Raw genomic sequence first — 13,662 nt, 5'->3', positions numbered from 1 at the left:
CTATCTTAAAAAGACATTTCATTTGCTGAATGCGATGATCAAAACAAGTCACTAAGTCATCAAACAGCTCAATCACTAGCTGTTCCCTCAAGGCCTGACAATTTATTAGACACTTGGTGATCGTAATCAAAGCGCTTGCTGTATTTTAAACAGTGCTGGCAATTTATTGTCATTGGAGAATACCTTGTGATGCAGGTTGCAAACACTCTTGCTATCAGACAGCTGATGCGCGCTACTGATGTCACCAGCTGATTTCCTGACCAAGGCAATGCTTCAAATGGCGGCATCACGCCAAACATCTTGGGACTCGCAGATGTGCTGAAAACAGATCACTCAGAACGAACATCAAGAAGTCTTCATATCTCTCCATGATTTACAAAGCTACCATCCCGGTTAATCAGAAAACATTTAGTGTAACAAGCTTGTTTTTGTCTCAAAGGCGCATACCCAAATTTCATCTCGTGAAAATGGACTCTGAGTCTACAAACCTACAACACATTTGGATAAGGTTATGACAGAGAGAAGCTAAAGTCTGTGATGTTTAAACGGTGTAATGCTGTCTAAAATAGCTAGAGCTTTTCTCGGTAACGATTACTTCTTAGACGAACGTGCGTTTTTAGAACTATGAAAAATGCATTTTGTGGTATTAGAAACACCAGGATAAGCATAAACACGTCTGATGCACAGAAATAGATAATCTAACCAATAAAATCTAAGTAATGTGTGATTTCAATTATCAAAAATGGCTATCACTTTAAGAAATGACAAAACAAAAGATACTCGGGACTGTATGAAAAGTTTGAAGGAACATCAAGAACTCTTCATATCTTTCCGTGATATACAAACCAGAAGAAATTTAGAATAACCTTTCTTTTAGTCTTAAGAAATGACATAATAAAGCATACTCGTTCTCTATCAAATTTTGAAAAGTAAAATCCATTGTGTGAAAATCAGTTGATATCAGTTCAAGCCACATGGGTATAGTAAGCGTTTTTGCAAATGTGAGGAAAAAGTCTTTGCTATTTTATTATATTATTTACACAACAACAAACCTGCCATCTTAATTCACTCGGTTAAAACATGGTAACACGAAAATGTACAAACATTACAAATAAGATATGCCCATAAATGGTGAAATAATTATCTCTCTTTTCTGGCATGAAAGCATAATACAAGTGAACAAAATATCATGTTCCATCAATGTTTCCAGTTATCCATGTGTCCGAAATTACAACAAAAGAAGCATGCAAACATAATGCAAGTGAACAGAATATCATTTTCCATCAATATATCCAGTTGTTAATGTGTCCAAAATTAATTTCACCAATGAGATAAAAAGGTATGCACAAGATCAAAATATGAAATAGCATGAGAAATCGTTTTAGTCATAATATTAGATAAATAATATTTCCATATACTTACCTTTTCTAACACCCAATAGCAGATGTGTATTGTTAAACATTTATTCATTCATTTATTTTGATCAGTGATGCATCCAGCCCGAGAGCTAGAAGGACATTTGGACGGTTATGATTGCTGTCTCAGCCAGAGATATCTCTATAGCAAAAACGCAGAATGGCTGCCTACCACACGGTAGGCAAAGATTTCCGCTCTAATGCAACAATAATCCTAGGTTTGACGCTAAATACCGTTACATTGATTATTTTGAAGTTCACCGATAACAAATATTTAACATGGTAACACTAATACACACACTACAGGAAGATACGTAGGCCTGTGCTGACTGGTGTCTTCTAAAACATTTCAACACAAGCTCAGGATAGAGTCGAAATGATTCCATCACATGTCTTCTACCAAATATAGTTTTTTAGTTTGCTTCAGATGATTCCACCAAAATGTGACGTACCGTCAGTGGTTGTCGTATGTTTATAGAAGATCCTAACATTTTCTTAAGAACTGTACACACACACGCACGCACGCACACACACATGAACCAACTAGTGAAAAACCCCAGAACAATGAAAGTAAATAAAAAAAAAAGAGAAAAAAAAAGAGGAAAACTTTAATATATTTGGGGAAGACGGGTCCCTTTGTCCCACTTGGGACCGTCTCTGTAACATTTCAACTGATCACGAACAAAAGCGTTTACACTTCTCCAGATAGGATTCTTTGAACTTGATTTCTGGAGTGCCGGACTAATGTGCTTGTGATTCTACGCTCAGAAATAATGTTCAAAGATTGGATGTTAAAAAAGAAAAAAACAAAGAGTGAAGGTTTTAGACTGATTTACTAGTACCTTGAAATGATAGAAGTTTTAAAAATTACTGATCCAAATGGGCGATATTATTTAACTCCAAAATAGTTCCTCCGTGAAAGACCTTCAAATATTCTGTAGAAGATGCCCATCATCATTAATATCACAGATGCCAACGCCAAGTTAATGCGTTTTATCCAGTAACAATAAACACCGACAGTGGCTCAACTGAAGGAGGGGGAATGCATGGGGCCGTGGCCTTCCAGAAACACCTCTTTTTTCCACACCACCTCTTTTATCCCCACCATCTTATGTATTTGCCTATTGCCCCATAACATCACACATAAACAGTGTGTGCCCGTCCCCTCAATCTGGGTGGTCTCCAATGTGCAACCCTGGCTACGCGACTAAACACCGTCATATTTACCAATGCACAATGATAGGCCACATTTATTGTACAAATATCGCTATCATTAATCACCTAACTATATAATGTAATGTAATTTCTAATGTACACACAACAGTACAACATTGTCCACACAAACAAGAGCCAGTCAATTTTGTGCTCACCATTGCTGGAATTTATCGTTCGTTCAGCGATACATACTCCAGTGTTATTCTCACATGAAATCTCAGCGCAGATGTATCACTTTAACATCAGCTATTATACCGGACAAACAAATTATGAAATGAAAACTGCTCAGGACAAAATATTATTAAACTGGACTCGAAACTCGATTCTTTTTGCATTTTATATGTCAGTGCGTAGAGATAAGCATCAGGCACGGATGCAGGATTTCTGAAGGTGTGTGTGTGTGTGTGTGTGTGTGTGTGTGTGTGTGTGTATGTGTGTGTCCAAATGCGATGACTCATCTCTCCTTTTATACAGCACGCCTTTTACAGCTGAACACATCATGCTCGAATTTACAAAAGGGGGGGGGGGGGGGCGGGACCCCTGCCCCCCCCCCCCCCCCCCCCGGATCCGCTACTGAGCATACCAGTCATAATGATAAAATTACAAGAGTCTCTAATTGATTCCTAAATACCAAACAATCCACGAAATGACAGAACAAGGAAATACATATTCTAAAACAGCAGTATCAAAGTACGATTATCAAAACCGGAATCATAATGCAACTGCAATATCGTACTGCCATCGCAAGAAATCTTCTGGAGTTGCCGAGGCGCTTAACACAAGTTCAAGTCCTTTACAGCGTTAAGATGGAGACACTTGAAATTAGCATTACAGTACCGTATCTTAAAGAACAACAACACAACAACAAAAAGAAAAATAACTGCTAATAAAAGTGAAACTATTACAAATAAAATTAACTACCAATAAAACATTATTTTTTTGTTTAGTCTCGATACAATTCATATTTCAACAATGTCGGTAACAAGACTTTTATTTGCACAACGACAAAAAGTAAGCGCAAAGACTTATATTTACTTTAAATTAAGTTTGCTGCTGAATTATTTCTAAAAGTATTTAAAATTAATTGAGCGATCTACAAGACTGCTGTTTAGCACGTGGTTGTAATAAATTACAGACAAAACATGCAGCTCTTTTCTCCTAGCAAGCCATAATCACCCCCCAACCCCCGCCCCCCCCCCCAAAAAAGAAACCAACAAAAAAAAAAAAAAAAAAAAAAAAAAAAAACCAACCCAGCAACACCCTCCAAAACAACACTTACACTAGCAAAAATCTCCACCAAAATCCCCCGCAAAAAATCCCACCCTACCAAACCAACAAACTAATTTATAACAAAGCCGGACAACACATACCTCCCAATAATAAACATCCACACGTACCCCCAAAAAGTCTACAATAAAAAATACTAGGAACAACAAGAAAACGAAGCCTCGACGAACTGAGTCGATTATATGAATCGTACATTAACAAAACTAATCTCACTTACTCATGCATTTGACACCCGATGTATTTTTCGTGCTGGGGTGTCGTTAACATCTATTATATTCTATTCTATTCTGTATTGCACTGCACTGCACTGCACTGCACTGCACTGCACTGCACTGTCCTGCCCTGTCCTGCCCTGCCCTGCCCTGCCGTACTCTACCGTACTCTATTCTATTCTACTCTATTCATTCATTTACACAAGAAAAATCAAAGGTGAATGTTCTCTGCTAGATGTTGGAAAACTACCTGCGTTTGTTTTATTTTAGAACCAGTTTCCGTCAGAACAGGTATCATAGAAAGGATCAACTAATACAGCCTGAAATTATTTTTTAACGACACACCACCACGAACAAAAACACAGCTCACTAGGTGCAAAATAAAATCACATGACTGAATGAATGTCCATCTGATATCAGTGTTACAAGTCAGTGTATGATGCTGATCAAACAGATTCTAGATTGTTTATAGCTTCAGAATGTAAACCCTAGATTGTAAAATGATCTGGTAGGAATGACCCAAGTGGAATCATTTAATTAGTATTGTATGAAATGTATTCTTATACATAAACATAAATAGGTTAAACTTATTGTGAAATATTGCAATTTCTGTATCATGCTTCGTGGTCTTCAAGGCTTAATTCTTATATTTTATTTATTTATTATTTACATTTATGGTTTATCTAAAAAATCAAATATATATTTGCACATGGTGCAGCAGTGTAAAAGAATATAAAATAATTATCTTGTTTCGTATTGCATGCAATGAACAATAACTACGCACAGACGTCGCTCTAAATATTTAAAATCAACACATAAATGATAAAAGATCACACGAACCCTGTTGAATTTTAACAACTGAAGGAGTACTTGGCATTTTATTTACTTAGTTGTTGTAATAGTCGGCATCTACTAGAACAGGTTTTGAAAACATTAACATCTATCTATCAATACAGCTTTCCCCTTTATAATCATTAGACAATAGAATATTATCAAGTGTACACGATGTTTTGTTTTGTACATGTGGTGTCTGTGTACATACTCACATACAAGCAGATAAATACATACATTATACAAACGAATACATACATACATACATACATATATATGACTGATATCAAACATAACTATACTCTTCAAAAAAAGAAACGCAAAAGGGTACAAATGGGTTATAACTCCGATTTTATGTTTCCTACCGGTTCATGCTTTGTGAATATAAGGTCATTACATGTCCCAAACACATTCCCACGGTTACATTCGATAAAACGGAGCTACTGTACAATAAAGTTCCAAAATGTGAATATTCGCAAAAACGCAGCCACGTGCAAACCATGTCACCACTGCACGTGCGTTGTCTGCACGTGCAACATGAACACCGACAGTATACAAGTGCAGGGTGTTCGCTTGCCTGGCCTCTGTATCTGGCCGACAGTTGACAATCCAGGACATGCCACGTCTCAGTGAACCGCAGAGAAACAATGCCATCGGCCGACTAGACGCAGGCGAATCCAGAACGGCCGTTGCCAGGGCATTCCATGTGTCCCCAAGCACCATCTCCAGACTGTGGGACCGTTACCAGCAACATGGATCAACACGTGACCTCCCTAGATCCGGTCGACCACGGGTCACTACCCCCGGGCAGGACCGCTACATCCGGGTACGCCACCTTCGGGAACGATTGACTACTGCCACCTCCACAGCCGCAGCAATACCAGGTTTGCGCAGGATATCCGACCAGACCGTACGGAACCGCCTACGGTAGGAATTCGTGCCAGACGTCCAGTTCGAGGTGTCATCTTAACACCACAACACCGTCGACTCCGACTGCAGTGGTGCCAGATTCATCGACAATGGCCTCAACTGCGATGGAGACAGGTGTGGTTCAGTGACGAGTCCCGATTTCTGCTCCGACGTCATGATGGAAGATGTCGCGTGTATAGGCGTCGTGGTGAACGTTATGCGGCAAACTGCGTGCAGGAAGTGGACAGATTCGGCAGGGGTAGTGTCATGGTGTGGGCAGCCATCTCACACACTGGCAGAACTGACCTGGTCCACGTGCAGGGCAACCTGAATGCACAGGGCTACATTGACCAGATCCTCCGGCCACACATCGTTCCAGTTATGGCCAACGCCAACGCAGTGTTCCAACATGACAACGCCAGGCCTCACACAGCACGTCTCACAACGGCTTTCCTACAGAACAACAACATTAATGTCCTTCCTTGGCCATCGATATCACCAGATTTGAACCCAATTGAGCATCTATGGGACGAGTTGGACCGACGCCTCCGACAGCGACAACCACAGCCCCAGACCCTGCCCGAGCTGGCAGCAGCCTTGCAGGCCGAGTGGGCCACCATCCCCCGGGACGTCATCCGTACTCTGGTTGCTTCAATGGGCAGGCGGTGCCAGGCAGTTGTCAACACACGCGGAGGCCACACCCGGTATTGACTCCAGATGACCTTGACCTTGGTGGTGTGTCCTATCACTTACTCACAATAGACTAGAGTGAATTGTGAACAATCCTGCAACATTTGGTAATTATCGGACTCACCATTCAATAATTAAATCAATTCTCCAAATGTTACGACAATGTGGTTTTGCGTTTCTTCTTTTGAAGAGTATATTACCTACTGCCTCTTACACACACACACACACACTCACGCACACATGCACGCATGCATGCATACATACATACATATCTACATTCATACATACATTCGTACATACACTCGTACATACATCTAAACATATGTAAATGTGTATGTTCTTGTACGATAGCATCCTTGATGTTCTAAAACCTCAACCATTGTCCAATCAATAATGTTAATTCTTTTCTTTTTCTCTTCAGTCGTCACCTTAAAATTTTACACAATCCATTTTCGAGCTGGCTACCAAATGTCAAGTCGACTACTTAAATGTAACAAAAGTTAACGAGTAGAGATGCTTAAAATGAAAGAAAAAAAAGTCGATAACACGCCATTCTCCTGGTTTCTTTTTGTCATACCGGTTAATTACTTGACATTCCTAGTGAGTTCTTAGGAATTTGCCACGATCCTGTATTTTTTAATTCACACTTTATAATTGTAAAAAAATTCAACTCTGCGAATGTATATTTTTAAAGTTAATTTTGTGGTACGTAGGCCACCTAGTTATATATTTTTTTCTCGAAAAAACATTGCACGTTTAGTCTATATAGTGGTTTTCTAAATTTGTCGGCTGTTTTTGTGAATTCCTTGAACCCACTTTTCGGTTTTAAATAAATATTTAAAATACTCGTAATATAATAATTGTGACTGTACTTGCAAACCCATTTTATTTATTCTTCAACCAGTGCATTATGTGATATGTGCCGTGCTGTCTATGGTAAGAAAGAAAGAAATGTTTTATTTAACGACGCACTCAACACATTTTATTTACGGTTATATGGCGTCAGACATATGGTTAAGGACCACACAGATTTTGAGAGGAAACCCGCTGTCTTTTATTTGCGCTTCCCACAAGCAGGATAGCACAAACCATGGCCTTTGTTGAATCAGTTATGGATCACTGGTCGGTGCAAGTGGTTTACACCTATCCACTGAGCCTTGCGGAGCACTCAATCAGGGTTTGGAGTCGGTATCTGGATTAAAAATCCCATGCCTCGACTGGGATCCGAACCCAGTACCTACCAGCCTGTATACCGATTGCCTAACCAGGACGCCACCGAGGCCGGTGTGTCTATGATAAAGATTTCGTGTTGTTATTCGGTTTTATCATCCATTAAAGGCTTATGTAGGAGATATCTCTGGTACTATAATTAGTGATATCTCCTGTGATATTATCCTAGGAGATACACCTCTTCTTTTTTTTTGCGTCACTGTGTATGTTTCAGCGCTAAACCTATCATTAGTGACGTCACGCCACTGCAGTTCTGCTAGTTAAGGGGAAATGTTACTATCGCACGCAACGCCACTATATTTGGTAGGTAGAACAACGAAAAATTAAGAAATAAATGTGGTCAAACTTTTTATTTCAAGCAAAAATATGTACCAAAAAATGTAAATTAATGAAAACCGGACGGAAAAATATTTAGTGGTTAGAAAGTTATAGCCCTTTGAAGTTTGGCGTGCTGTGAAATATGTCTGCCAAATTTTAATCGCTTTTCTAAACTTGCCGGTTAAACTCAACTACTAATCACCATGTGTATATTTCACTTTAAAATCGATCTGAAACACGCCAAATATTATTCTGGAATATGTAATAGTGTTCTTGAAGCCACTGGAAAATGGTAACATATACCATTATAATGTTACAATGTAACCAATAACCCTAACGTCGTTATAAATGTAAAATCGGAAAATAAGCAATACAAAGTGACGTTGTTGTTTTCACAACTTAATATATTTAGTTAGCCTATCAGGACAATGCAACGATACCCCATTCTTTTCCAACTTCTGTTATGCATAAATAGTGAAACAATGTTACATAAAAAAAATAAAGGCACTGCACATGGGCGATTGAATGAGCACGTGACGAAAGCTAGTGGCAGGGACTAGTCCATTGTAATACAATAGGGTAAAACAGTCTATTTAATGATAGTGAAAATATTTTGAAGAAAAATAAAGTTGGTGGTGGGGGGAGGGGGTGACGGGTCTTTTGGGGGTGGTGGTGTTTTATTTTTTTTGGTGGGGGGAGTTCTTGATTTAAGCTGAGTAACAAAAAATACATTTGGAAAAAAAATATAAAAGGCTAAAAAATATATATTTTTAAATGATAATACAAATGTGATTAATGATAGTGAAAATATTTCGAAGAAAAATAAATGTTGTTGAGGGTGGGTGTCGTGTCTTCTTTTTGGGGGGTGGTGGTTTGGTGGGGGAGGTCTGATAATAATAATAATAATAATAATAATAATACAAATGTGATTATTGTATGCCACTATAAATATTGATAGAAAATGTGCGTGTTCGTCTGGGTTATATATTTGTTTTTGTTCTTGTTTTTTTTTTTTTTTTTTTTTTTGGGGGGGGGCGTGTGTGTGTGTTTGCCGATTGGGGGGGGGGTATTTTGTATTTTATTTTCGGGTGGGGTTGGTGTTGTTACTGGGGTGGTTTGGGGGTGGTCGTGGATTGGGCTATTTGTTTTTGTTTTATTTATGGTTATTTATTTTGATTTGGCTGCCAGTTATGCTTACAATCATGTGTACAACAATGTCTTCATCTAACATGTTGGACATCTAGGCCCTACCTATCTTGAAAAATCGACATGCAACACCAACATTATAAACAAGTTTATACAAATACTAATGTTACAGTTACTAGGTCTATGTTTTTAGGATAAATAATTTTTGCTGTTATTACACAAAAATGTGCAATTTAGCATGTTTATAATACAATTTAATGTACATATAAAATTAATTTGAAGCATTGAAACGAAATATTTTGTAAAACAGGCGCCTGTGCAGGAAACTGTGTAGAGGTCAAGACTGTGGCTAGCAAAGGTTTTTGTGTGTGTGTTGGAATGGGGGTGGGGGTGGGGTCATGTTTCCCTGGAAAATACACTAAAAAAGAACATGCAATATAGCATGTGGGGGAGGATACTGTGTGCTGATCGGAATATTACCTAAAATATCTAAAACAATTTTTATGTAACTATTAAAATTGTGTTACTGTCACACACAATTCTTTATAAAAACTGTAGGTGTGTTTCTATGAAGTTATGCTAATTAATGTGAGGCGAGATTGCAGCTTTAAAAAACAGGAAGACAATTTCCATGCAAGAAACAACCAAAACAATGTAATTGTTTGTGAGAGCTCGCTAGCTATAATGTATTTGGGCTAGATTCACCTCCGATATTTGACACATGGTCAGTTATAACAAAACGCAATTTCAGCAACTTAGGCCCTGATATTTATTTTTAAAAACTAAAACACATGTAACACACTAGGCAGTGCCACCTTGAAGCGATGCATTATGGGATTGATAAAATGGCTGCCGCCATAACTGCTGAGACAACCCCAGTTAGGACGCCTTGCGCTCAAATGCGCTAGGGTGAAATGACTTGAAACTTCAAAAAACCCCATAGAAATAGGTTCAATTTAACAACTGAATATGTGAACTCGATGTGCCGAAGTATAGAAATATATTCAAAATCCATTTGAAGTTCAGTGTTTTTCAAAGTACATTTAAAATATCACATTTCGTTATCAGTGACAAAATCGACCTTTCTCTATAATGAGCCACGTCTTAAATACCTCAAAACACTTGTAAAAGAAGCCATTGACGTCAGACGCCGCGTTAAGACAAAATTATCATGTGACCCTATCAGCTGTAAAAATGGCCGCGACGTCATACTTTTTACGCGACGTCATTGACAGAGCTCTCTTGAAAATCGTTATTGGTGTAGTTTTAACCGAATTACAAATTAAATAATTATATCAGCTGGAAAGACGATAAAACGCTGTGTATGTACATGTATTTAATATCACTGTATTTTATTGGGAAGCTGTAATATTTGTGTTGAAAAGTGAGTCATTTAAGCTGGTGGCAGATATGCAGCGCAAAGTGACGTCAAACTTTGTCATACCTATATTTGGCTGCGGTAGACTCGTTAACTAGCAGAATGACAGTGGTGTGACGTCACTAAAGCTAGGTTTAGCGCTGAAAACATATACAACATATACAATGACGTAAGAAACTACGGTCCGTCTACACAGACTGCTTTTAGTTTCAAAACATGTTTTCTCATACCCTCGCGTACAGAGTTTTCGTGGCATTAGCGAAGAATTGGTTACTATTATCAACAAAGCAAATATACAGCTAATATTTTTTCACTAAGTTAAAATTCACTTACCCTACTATGCTTTGCTACTTAAAATCAATTCATCATTCATTGTCGACACAAGATCACCGTCGAGGCCTCTGGAAAACCTGTATGCATAATGATGTACCTATCAATTCGGGGTATACGTCATTCAGTCAATCTATGGCAGGCCAGTGATGGCAACCAGATTTTATTGTCGCGAATGTAAAGTGGGAATTTCCGTAAAGAATCGAAGCACAAAATATGTTAGTCATTGTTATAATATAACTTATATTTAACATGTATCCAAACACACAAACGTCCAACGTAAATGTAACATATTTACAGGTCTGGGCTCATATTTTCGAAGCAATCTTAGCCTACGAAATCGTAAAATTATCGTAAGCTATAACGTCACTATGGCGTGTGCTGTAGTGACGTCACACCCTACGATGGTTTTATTATTTCGTAGAACTAAGAGAGCTTCGAAAATATGGGCCCTGGTTTTTTCACAACTGCTCGAAGATACATGTATGTTTATTCTTCCTGCTTGCATGGCAAGCCATGGCACGGGCAGAAAAACACGCCATGTCGTCGTAGACATAGTACATCACAGCAGTACTTTAAATGAACCCAGTGATTACAATTTTGGAACATGCACTGTCCCCACAGAGTAAATACCAGTGAAGTGCATCTTTTTAATTCAACTGGTTGAAAAAGCCCACAAACACAACACTTTTCGTCATCTTCAGTTTCCGAATCCGAGAAGTTGTCACTTGATATCAGCCCGTTATCAACTCCTGAGGGCCCTGGCTGCGGTGAATTTGACTTTTTGCTTGGTACTACAGCTTTTGTTTTTCTTGAAGAAACAACTTTGTGTTTTTTAGAGGAAGAGACATATTGATACAGTTGGGATGATACATCTGGCTCTGTAATTGGTTTTCCACCAACAACCTTGTGAACTGAACGCCTGGGTTTAGACTGATTGGGTTTATCGTGGTGTACAACTGGCAGGTGACTTGAAAAGAAATTGTCAACAGTGTTTCCGTCTTGTGGTTAAGAAATATCGGCATTGTTACTCGCAGTTTCTGTAGATTGCTCAGCTCTTCTCTTTTTGGCATACTGGGCAGGTTTCAACAGAGATGAACCAATTGCTGTTGGGTTAAATGGATAAATCCCACTCTTCCTGAAAGCACTCTGAAGATTTCTGGGAGTCAGCGAGATATCGTAAGTTCAACATGCAATAGAGCAGACAGTGTAGCGGGTGAGAATTCCAGAATGAGAACGTTGCCATTTTCGAGATTCATCACTGAAAACTTTAGAAAACGGTCCAAAACACCCCACATCCATCGGCTGAAGGATATGGCTTGTATGAGGTGGTAGAACAAACAGGATGATTCCATTCCGCACTGCAAAGTCAACCAAATAAGGTGAAATATGGGATATGTGACCACCATACAACAATAACGTCTTCTTATCTTCACCAACTTTTGCGTACTTCGCAAAATGATCTACAAGCCATGTTTGAAATATGTCTGAATTGGACCATCCTGACTTACTAACAGTGCCGTTCGTACCAATGATGGCTCCTTCTAATAGTTCTTGGCGCATTCGAGCCCCAGGAAAAATGAAATATGGTGGGATTTTTGGACCCAGTGCATTGCCACACCCTATCATAGTGACTGTGGATGATCTTTCTGGCGATATTTCAATTGGAACCTCCTCTGTGGATCCTACAACATACGGAGGTGCGTGATGATTTGAGGTCATACTTTTCAAGAATTGTCTCCAGTTCATCAAAATATTTCGTTATGCTTTCCTCTGAAGTAGCGTAAGCTCGAAGCTCTGACAAGGATTTGAGTCGTCTCAACTTTAATTCTGGCCATCTTCCCATGAACCCATAAAACCACTGTAGAGAAAGAGAGTTGCAATCGTGTGGCCGTTTGTTTAAGTGGGTGGCATAGTCGGGTCCAAGATTTAAAACCTGCGCTCTTGTGTAGCCATAGCCAACAGACGCCATCAACTTCAAATGTTCTACCAGTTTGTTTTCTTCTTCCAAGGAAAACATTGGACCAGGTTCGGACCTTGTCGTGTCTGGAGAAATAATCTCTGAATGTTTGTTCAGGAACGGAATACAGCCTGGCAGTCTTATATACCAAAGTTCCTTTTTTCAGTGTCATCTTCATATGCATTTTTAAGTTGAGTAGGGCTATATGATCGATAGCGCTTTTTATGAAGTGATGTGAAATCCTACAAAAAAAAAGGAATCAGATATAAGAGACTGCCCTTATGCGATTCCATAGTTTTAAAAATTGGTGAAAAACCACGTCACATACATCATGTGAATACAATTTACAATAACAAGGTAAAGCAGACGATGCATAAATTTTCATGTCATGGGCGGATCCAGGAAATATTTTTAGGGGGGGACCAAAAAAGAAGGGCACATTGACTCGTACTTACTCAAGTTTGATATTGAATGAATTCCAATACGTATAATATACTACAATAATGAAGTAAAACTCGCGTTAGAACCTCAATGGGGCCCCATTGAGACTCAATAAAACAGACACATATCTGCAAGCTTGCGCATGTACACGAAAATCTTGATTTCATTTATCTACAATATAATTATTGTTTACTTAAAAAAAAAAAAATTCTACAAACAAAAAGGGCACTTGGACATTTTGAGGGCACTTGAACAATTTTTGGGGGGGACGCGTCCCCCTGGTCCCCCCCCCCCCCCCTT

The sequence above is a fragment of the Gigantopelta aegis genome, chromosome 4 (assembly GCF_016097555.1).
Source record: "Gigantopelta aegis isolate Gae_Host chromosome 4, Gae_host_genome, whole genome shotgun sequence".
Lineage (NCBI taxonomy): Eukaryota > Metazoa > Mollusca > Gastropoda > Neomphalida > Peltospiridae > Gigantopelta > Gigantopelta aegis.
This window is presented reverse-complemented; position numbering follows the sequence as displayed.